Source organism: Emydura macquarii, unplaced genomic scaffold (assembly GCF_026122565.2).
Source record: "Emydura macquarii macquarii isolate MOO-44397 ecotype Brisbane River unplaced genomic scaffold, CSIRO-AGI_Emac_v2 contig_2207, whole genome shotgun sequence".
Lineage (NCBI taxonomy): Eukaryota > Metazoa > Chordata > Testudines > Chelidae > Emydura > Emydura macquarii.
In genome coordinates this window covers 3,764,985-3,772,932 of record NW_027132344.1, presented here as the reverse complement: position 1 = coordinate 3,772,932, position 7,948 = coordinate 3,764,985, and positions in this window count along the sequence as shown.

Below are 7,948 nucleotides of genomic sequence, written 5' to 3'. Positions count from 1 at the left end.
AAACTGACAATAACACCTCTGAGAATGGAAACCTAATATGAAAGGGATTGTTGTAAACCTAACGGTTCCTGAGACTCAATTGCCAAAGCAAATATTTCTTTTGGAAGCCATGCAACATTTGTATTAAGACTGGTTACAATGCTCTATTCATTAGACCAAATTGTTGATAACTACTGAGTCCATTAAAGAAGTTACATTGCATATCTAAGTCTGATCCTGTAATGACAGCAGTAGTCACCTACAAGCTATAGTAACACGCAGTAGAATGCAAGTTGAATAAAATATAGGAACCATTTTTATGAATGCACACAGAAGAGACACATTCACATACACATTCTATTGTAGTATGGCTGCTATTATTGGCCTTTTCCTCTGAAATGCACATGTGTTATTGATTCCTTGCACTGCTGCCTTGATGGGTTATGTAATAAGATAAAATATTTCCCTGCTCTTGCTACAATAGCCATAACAGCTGTGTATGCCAATATCGTCTACTTTGGTCCGTGCATTGTAGATTAAATAGCCTCAAAATAGCAGTGAGCCAAAATAGTACTTGATGTTGGTCAAGCTGAAAAGCATCTGGTGCGTGCTTGTAAATGGCATTCAGGCCCCATGAATGATGAGGAATGACTTGTGCACAACGTAGTTTGGAAGAGCCCTGTTTCCTGTGGCGCTGTTAATCCAGCATATTGGTATTTAAGAGAAATATGACATTTTAAATACTAGACAGTCCCATGTTTGATATGGAGGGCCTCTTTCTTAATTGTGTCAATTATTAGTGTAACTGAATAACATATGAAGAAACATCAGTAAGGGCATATAGCTTAGTTGTGTAACAGTCACGTCAGGTTGGCCTAACAACAAGCTTCTCAACACAGCTGTGCTATGCTGTTACCCGCACACTCTATCTTTACCCAGTTCATAAGGCTTAAGGGATAACCCGGTTAAGGCACCCCCACTCTTTCCCAGTCCATAGAGTTCCAGGTGAAAAGCACCTACCCTTACCCAATTCCTAGGGCTCAGGGCCACCCATTCCCAGTCTGCAGGACTCTGAGTATAACCTGGTTAATTTAATTATCCACCCTTTCCCAATTCGTAGGGCTCTGGATGTATTTTTCTGTGAGCTTGTGGGGCCTTTTACCAGTGAAAGAGCCTTACACAATAATAATCTTATTGTCTATTTATTAATAATTACCAAAACAGAATACACACGCTAAGCATACAATCCTCACCACTCTCAATAAGGCAGACTAACTTCTCCTGGTGGCCAGTCAGGATTATGGTTGGCATAACCATATGGTTGTGGTTGGCAGGGTGTTGTGGTCTGGTAGTTCTGATTTTGGACTGTGTCCTGGAGTTAGGTTCCAAGGAACTTCTTTTTGAACCCCTGTTTATATAGTTAAAACTTGGGTCCTGCTTAGCTATGCTTTAACCAATCATTTTAAACTAAAGTACTACAAAACATCAATTCTAGCCCATTACAAAACAGTTCTTTAACCAATCATACCCCACCACCTTAGTTAATTTAAATATTGCACAATTAGTTATGCAACAGACAGAAACAATCAAAGAACCAGACAGAAATCATTCAGATAAACCATAGAGAAGTGGGAACCATAAAGACAAAACAATAAAAAGTGCAGATTTTCTTAGCAGCCCAATACTGTTTGATGTCATTTAGATGGAATGTGAGGATGTGACTATCTGCCTCTTAGCTGATGGCTGCTGTGTTCTAATATGGCTGCTTCTGCTTAGCCAAAGAACAAGGCCTCAGACCTTACAATGCTACACATTTTGGTCTAAAACATACGCAATGCTATGGAATGCCCTAACATGTCTAAGAGCATTGGGGATATCCCACATACTGAAAGCCAACCAGCAAAGAAAATCTCATAATATTGTGTGACATCCACTTGCTACAGGTTTGTGACAAGATTAGGACCAAACAAGGGGCTGCTCTAGGCTATGTCGGTAGCAGAGAATTTGCTTCTCACAACTAAAAGTGCAGCTGCTAGTGGTAACCATGCCCCCTTTTCTTCTTGACATACCTTCTACAGCCCTCGTGCCACAGACTGCCAATGGCTGTTATGAATGTGCACTATGGTGCATTTGCACCAATGCAGGATTACTATTGTGACCAATCTCAGTCCTCCACTAGCTTCCTAAAAATCGTTTTACATTCTGAATATGCTGCTACAACACTGTTGACATCAAGCAGTGCAACGGAGAATATGGCCCTACATGATTTATCCCATAGTGGTTGTTACTGGGTTGGTTGTAGTACGCATGTGAACACTGAGGCTCACATTTGTCCTTATTGAATTTCATCCTGTTTACTTCAGACCATTTCTCCAGTTTGTCCAGATCATTTTGAATTCTAGTCCTATCCTCCAAAGCACTTGCAACCCCTTCCAGCTTGGTAAAATCCGCAAACATGGTAAGTGTGTTCTCCATGCCATTATCTAAATCATTGATGAAGATATTGAACCAGAACCAAACCCAGGACCAATCCCTGCAGGGCCCCTTTTGATGTGCCCTTCCAGCTTGACTGTGAACCACTGATAACTACTCTCTGGGAATGGTTTTCCAACCAGTTAAGCACCCACCTTTTAGTAGCTCCATCTAAATTGTATTTCCCTAGTTTGTTTACGAGAAGGCCATGCGAGACAGTATCAAAAGCCTTATTAAAGTAAAGATATACCACTTCTACTGCTTCCCTCCATCCATAAGGTTTGTTATCCTGACAAAGAAAGTGATTAAGTTGGGTTGACATGATTTGTTCTTGACAAACCCATGCTGATTGTTATCACCTTATTATCTTCTGGATGTTTGCAAATTGATTGCTAAATTATTTGTTCCATTATCTTTCCAGATACTGAAGTTAAGAGGGCCTCTGCAATGTGTATAGTAGAGATTAAGTGATGATTTTCTCTGAGCAAATCATATACTCCACCATATCTTCCAAGAAGTTTGCAGCTCCATCAAATACACAAGCAGCCATCTGTTTGGGGTTCACTTTACAAGTATTTAACTCTTCTAAGATGTGCATTGTCACAGATGCAGCTGATGTGTCTTCTATAACCTGAACATCTAGAAATGCATCTACTGGTCTATCTCTGACATCAAGAGAACATATGCAATGACTTAATATGTGATGCCCATTTGCATCGATGCATTCATCGGCCATGTATGCATATTTTTGAACGTGGTGAGAGACTTCTTCATTTTTTCAACTGCTGAGACTTTCATTGTTGCATCGCATGCTTCTTACCAGTCAGCTGAATTTCTTGAAGAAAGATAGTGAGCATTTGCCAGTCTTGTTCAGAACTAGTGTCCAACTTCAGGGTTAATAAGTGACAATGCTCTTAAAATTGGCTTACAGTTTGTAGTGTGTGGTATCTCTTGCTTAAATAGGAAGTATAATTCAACAGCCATGTTTGTTCACATGAACTGTGTTGTGTCTCCAGCATCCTTAACAGCCTCATTAATTACTTCTAAAATTGGCTTTGACAGTATCTGGCTTACAAGGCTTTCTGCATGTCGATGCAGACCAAAGACTTGGTGTTTTGCAGTCTTTTCATGTAGTTTGTCAGCATTGGCTTTGGCTATCAGTCTGGCAAACCAAACTCCTCTGGTTTTGCCAGCTGTAGCAGTGAGAAGCTTTCCTTCTTTGTAAGCTTTCTGCAAGAGGTTCACCAGTAGCCATCTTTTGTGACTTCAATAAGTGGGACAAGTTTGACCAACATACATTGGGAACTGCCTGTAGGTTGTGGAGCCTTTGTTTCTTCAGTAGGTAGCTGTATTTGTGCTTTGGGCTGTTCCAGTGTAAATATACCACTTGAACTTTCAGATGACATGCTGGAATATTCTTGGTTCTTGGTATGTTTTTCATCTAGGTTGGTTTGACCAGTGGGGAGGGTGATGGAAGAGTTCAGGGGGAGTGTAAGTAAATCCTTTTGCAAGCACTTGCCTCGGTGGGTCCCAATAACCACTCAGACACATGGCTAAGGGAATGGGAATTTTACTAGAGCTGGCAGGGGAAGGGAGAGGTTGCAGATAGCCCAGGTACAGAGGCTTAAACATGTACAGTTCAAAGAAAACACTAGCAATTCTTGATTGGGTCTCTGGGGCAGTTCAGTTGAGAGTCATGGCTCTTCAGACTCAGTGCCTGGGGTGTCCTCTCCAATCCAGTCTCTATTTAAAGCAAACAGGCACTTGCCGATTTCCAGGCCAAGCTCAGTTAGCGTCTCTCACTGGGACCCCTCTTCCCTGGATCCCCACCCAGCCTCTGCTGCTCCCCCACAAATCCCACCCGCACCTGCACCCACCTGTAACATACAGCAGTCACTGTCAGTTCCACATGCAGCTCTGCATACAGTTCCTGGGGAATTCGCTCTGCTGTCGACTTCTGTGCAGCTGCCCGCTTGCCGTGTGGCTGTGGCTGCTTCAGCTACTCCACAGTTCCTGGTTAACCATGAAACTGCTGCTCCCAAACAGATCCCAACCACTTTCTGGTTCAGGACCTTTTCCTGGCCAGGAGGAATGGGATGTGTGGTGAGGAAAGGGCTGAAGGGAGTTGTAGTTCCCTGCTTAGCAGAACCATCACATATTTAACACACTAAAAAGGGAGCTTCTTTTTTTTCTGACGCACCCAGTACATAAATGGTAATCATTTTGAGTAGGAGCAGAGTAGAAATGAAACATTGAAAATTGATGCAAATAAGATTAACTGTTAATAAAAATGATGATTCAATCACAGAATCAGGTTAGTGCTACTATGAAGTTTAACCTTGAACATCAATGAGTTAAGAACTGCACATATGCATATACTCTTGCATATTATCATTCTTAGGGGTTATTAACACAAATACTCTTGTTGTAGTTTGCTTTATTTTATGAAAATAATGCTTAAAGGGTGTTTTAGAAATCAGTATGCATTCCTTAGCATTTGTATCTTAGCTAACTGAACAGATGAAGTAGTTTATGATTGTTAGTAAAATCACTAAATGGCAAAAATACCTTGGTTTAAAAAATATCTATATTGTTAAACTTTTATGCTGTCATGTGAAGGATCTATGTAATCTGTTTGATCTATTATGACTCTATGCTTCATTCATGTTTGCTGTAAGCCTCTTATTACACACACAGATTTGATCGTTAAAGATGCCGAACGTCTGTTTAAAGCCAAATTAATCAAAAGCCTATGACTTGGGAATTAAGCATTGCCTGTGTTTATATTATTAACCAAACTTAAAAATGAGCAAAAAAGAAGTGATGAAGGATTGTCAATAGATGTTATAATTTAAAAAATTATCTTCAATAAATACTCTCTAAAAGTTACTATAGGTATAAAAAAAAGCTTAAAAGATGTGTATATAGACTATCTATATTCATTTGAAAGAGTTATTCAAGTGCTAAAACTTTTGTGGAACTGAAAGGGATGAATAAAGTTTTAAAACTAAAACTCCAGAGAGATTCTGAGGGCTAAGACCAAGAGCCATAAATTTAATTTTGATGAGAATTTGATACATGTGCAAGAACTGAAGAACAACTGACGCCAGGCCAAAGAGGAGATGAGACAGTGGAGAAGTGACAAGTCCTGATACCTGAATCCAACCAAACCCCTATGTTGTGGGGCTGATACGCTCTGTCACAGGCAGCGGCTCAAGTATGTGGGGAAGGTGGGAAAAAGACCACTGGCTTACCCCTGCTCTGCTGGGTTCGCCTCCGGGATGCAGCAGGGCTCCTTCATCCTAGTAGTGCAGCTTAATGGCCAGGGTCAGGAATGTGGCCTCCTTTCTAGGGCAGTGCAGCCTAATGGCTGGAATTAGTGAGATAGCCCCCTTTGTCGGGGCAGCGTGACCCAACGGCCAGAGTCAATGAAGCAGCCTCCTTCTCGGGACAGTGTGGCCCAATGGCCGGAGTCAGTGAGGTAGCCCCCTTTGTCGGGGCAGTGTGGCCTCAGGGCCCATTGGGGTAGTGAGGTGGTGCCTGCAGGGGCACGGTGCCCAGGTTAGGGGGGACTCAGGCCCATCCTGCTCCACTGAGTCCCAGCCCAGGGCCCTGCAGGTGTCAGGGTTGCTTGCCACCGAGTCAGCGAAGCTCCATCTGAAACACGCTGACGGTGACTCTGCTGTTCCCCCTTTTACACCTGTGACATTGGCCTCCAGGGCAGCCATGCTGAGATAGCTTAAACAGGTCAAACGGCAAAGAATGGGGCAGGCAAAGCCCTAAATACTGGTGGTTTTTCTTCCGTAAGATATATCAAGCCAGCAACAAAAAGATTCTGATGACCTCACTGGTCAGTCAATAGACAAAACACAGTTCCCTTAAAACTATCCAGACCTTTGGCTAGCACCCAGACAGCCAAGTCAAATATAATGGGGATTACTGAAAATCTTTATCCATTATATGTAAAAAAGTTCTACCAATCCCAAAGAATCGGACACATTACCAAACAGGTCAGTGAATAGTTCAGATCTTACCTAAATACATGCTTATTAACTAAACTAATATTTATTTAAAAATGGAAAGAGAGTAATGGTTAAAAGGTCAGTATATATATATACACAGATGAAAATAAAGCTCTTAGGTCAGTTTCAAAGTAGAGATGATAACTGAATTGCAAAGTTCTTAAATTGCAAAGTTTCTGAAATTACCCAAACACCTTGGAGGTCACCAGTCCTTGTTTAGAGCTTCTTTGTTAGTAATCCAGTCCAGAGAAATGAAGACTAAATAGTTCATGTGCAGAGTTTGTTCAAATTCTCCCATGAGAATTAGCAGGGTGATTCCAGGCTGGTACTGGGATCTCAGTCTTGTGATCCAAACTTTCCCTGATAAGCTTGGACAGATTTGAGATAAAAAGGATCAGTGCACTGGAGTCTTTCATAGATCCATGCAGGCTGACTGATATTTTCTTGACAGTAGGTGCCTCCTTGAACAATCAATAGATGATTACTTGGGACTCTGAAGTAGCATTTCCTATTTCCTGTGCATACAGGTAACTAGTTACATTAGCACAAGGTAATTGGCCATTTACAACTATTTACAGGTATTTACTACTTAAACTTCAAAGAGAAATACAAACAATAGTATTGTTACATTCAAATTTCCATCTAAATGTTCATATGTTCCTTTTGAGCTCTCAATCAATAGAACAGTGATAGACAGAAAAGCAGTTTATCTACATTGCTAACCTCTAATAAGAGATACATAAACAACTACCAACAATACACTTGCATATCAAAGCTCTAGTCTACTTATAAGGAATGATCCTCACTACTGCTGTATTTTCCTATAATATAATTTGAAAGGTCAGAGTTGGGCCATGCAACTTGCAAAGTTGCTTGGCTTTTTCGGGCCTAGCGTCACACCTCCAACAGGAGATTGGTGTAGGAGGGAGTAATTAGAGCTCCTGAATATATCTCAAGGGCCCCCAGTCTTGACAATGCATCAGCTACAAGATTCTCTTTGCCCTTGATATGAACTATGTTCATATCAAATTCCTGTAAGGCCAAACGAGTACCCTAGAATTGGTTCCTTTGGCTTTGTGTAACCATACCAATGGCGCATGATCACTGAACACAGTAAACTGCCTATTATACAAATAGGGTTTAAGTTGCTTTACAGCCCAGACAATTGCATAGCATTCTTTCTCTATAGTAGCATAGAGTTGTTCAGTGGGTGTTAGTTTTTTGCTCAAATATGCAATGGGGTGCCTTTTGCCTCCTTCCCCGTCCTGCATGAGTACAGCTCCTAACCCAATATTAGAAGCATCTGTGCACAGAAAGAATGTTTTTTCAAAATCAGAGCTGGCTAATACAGGCTCTTTAGATAAGGCTTCTTTTATTCTTTGGAAACCTTGTTCAAAGGCTTCAGTCCACTTTACGTCATCCGGATTTCCTTTTTTGGTAAGGTCTGTTATAGGGGCTACAATGTCACTAAACAA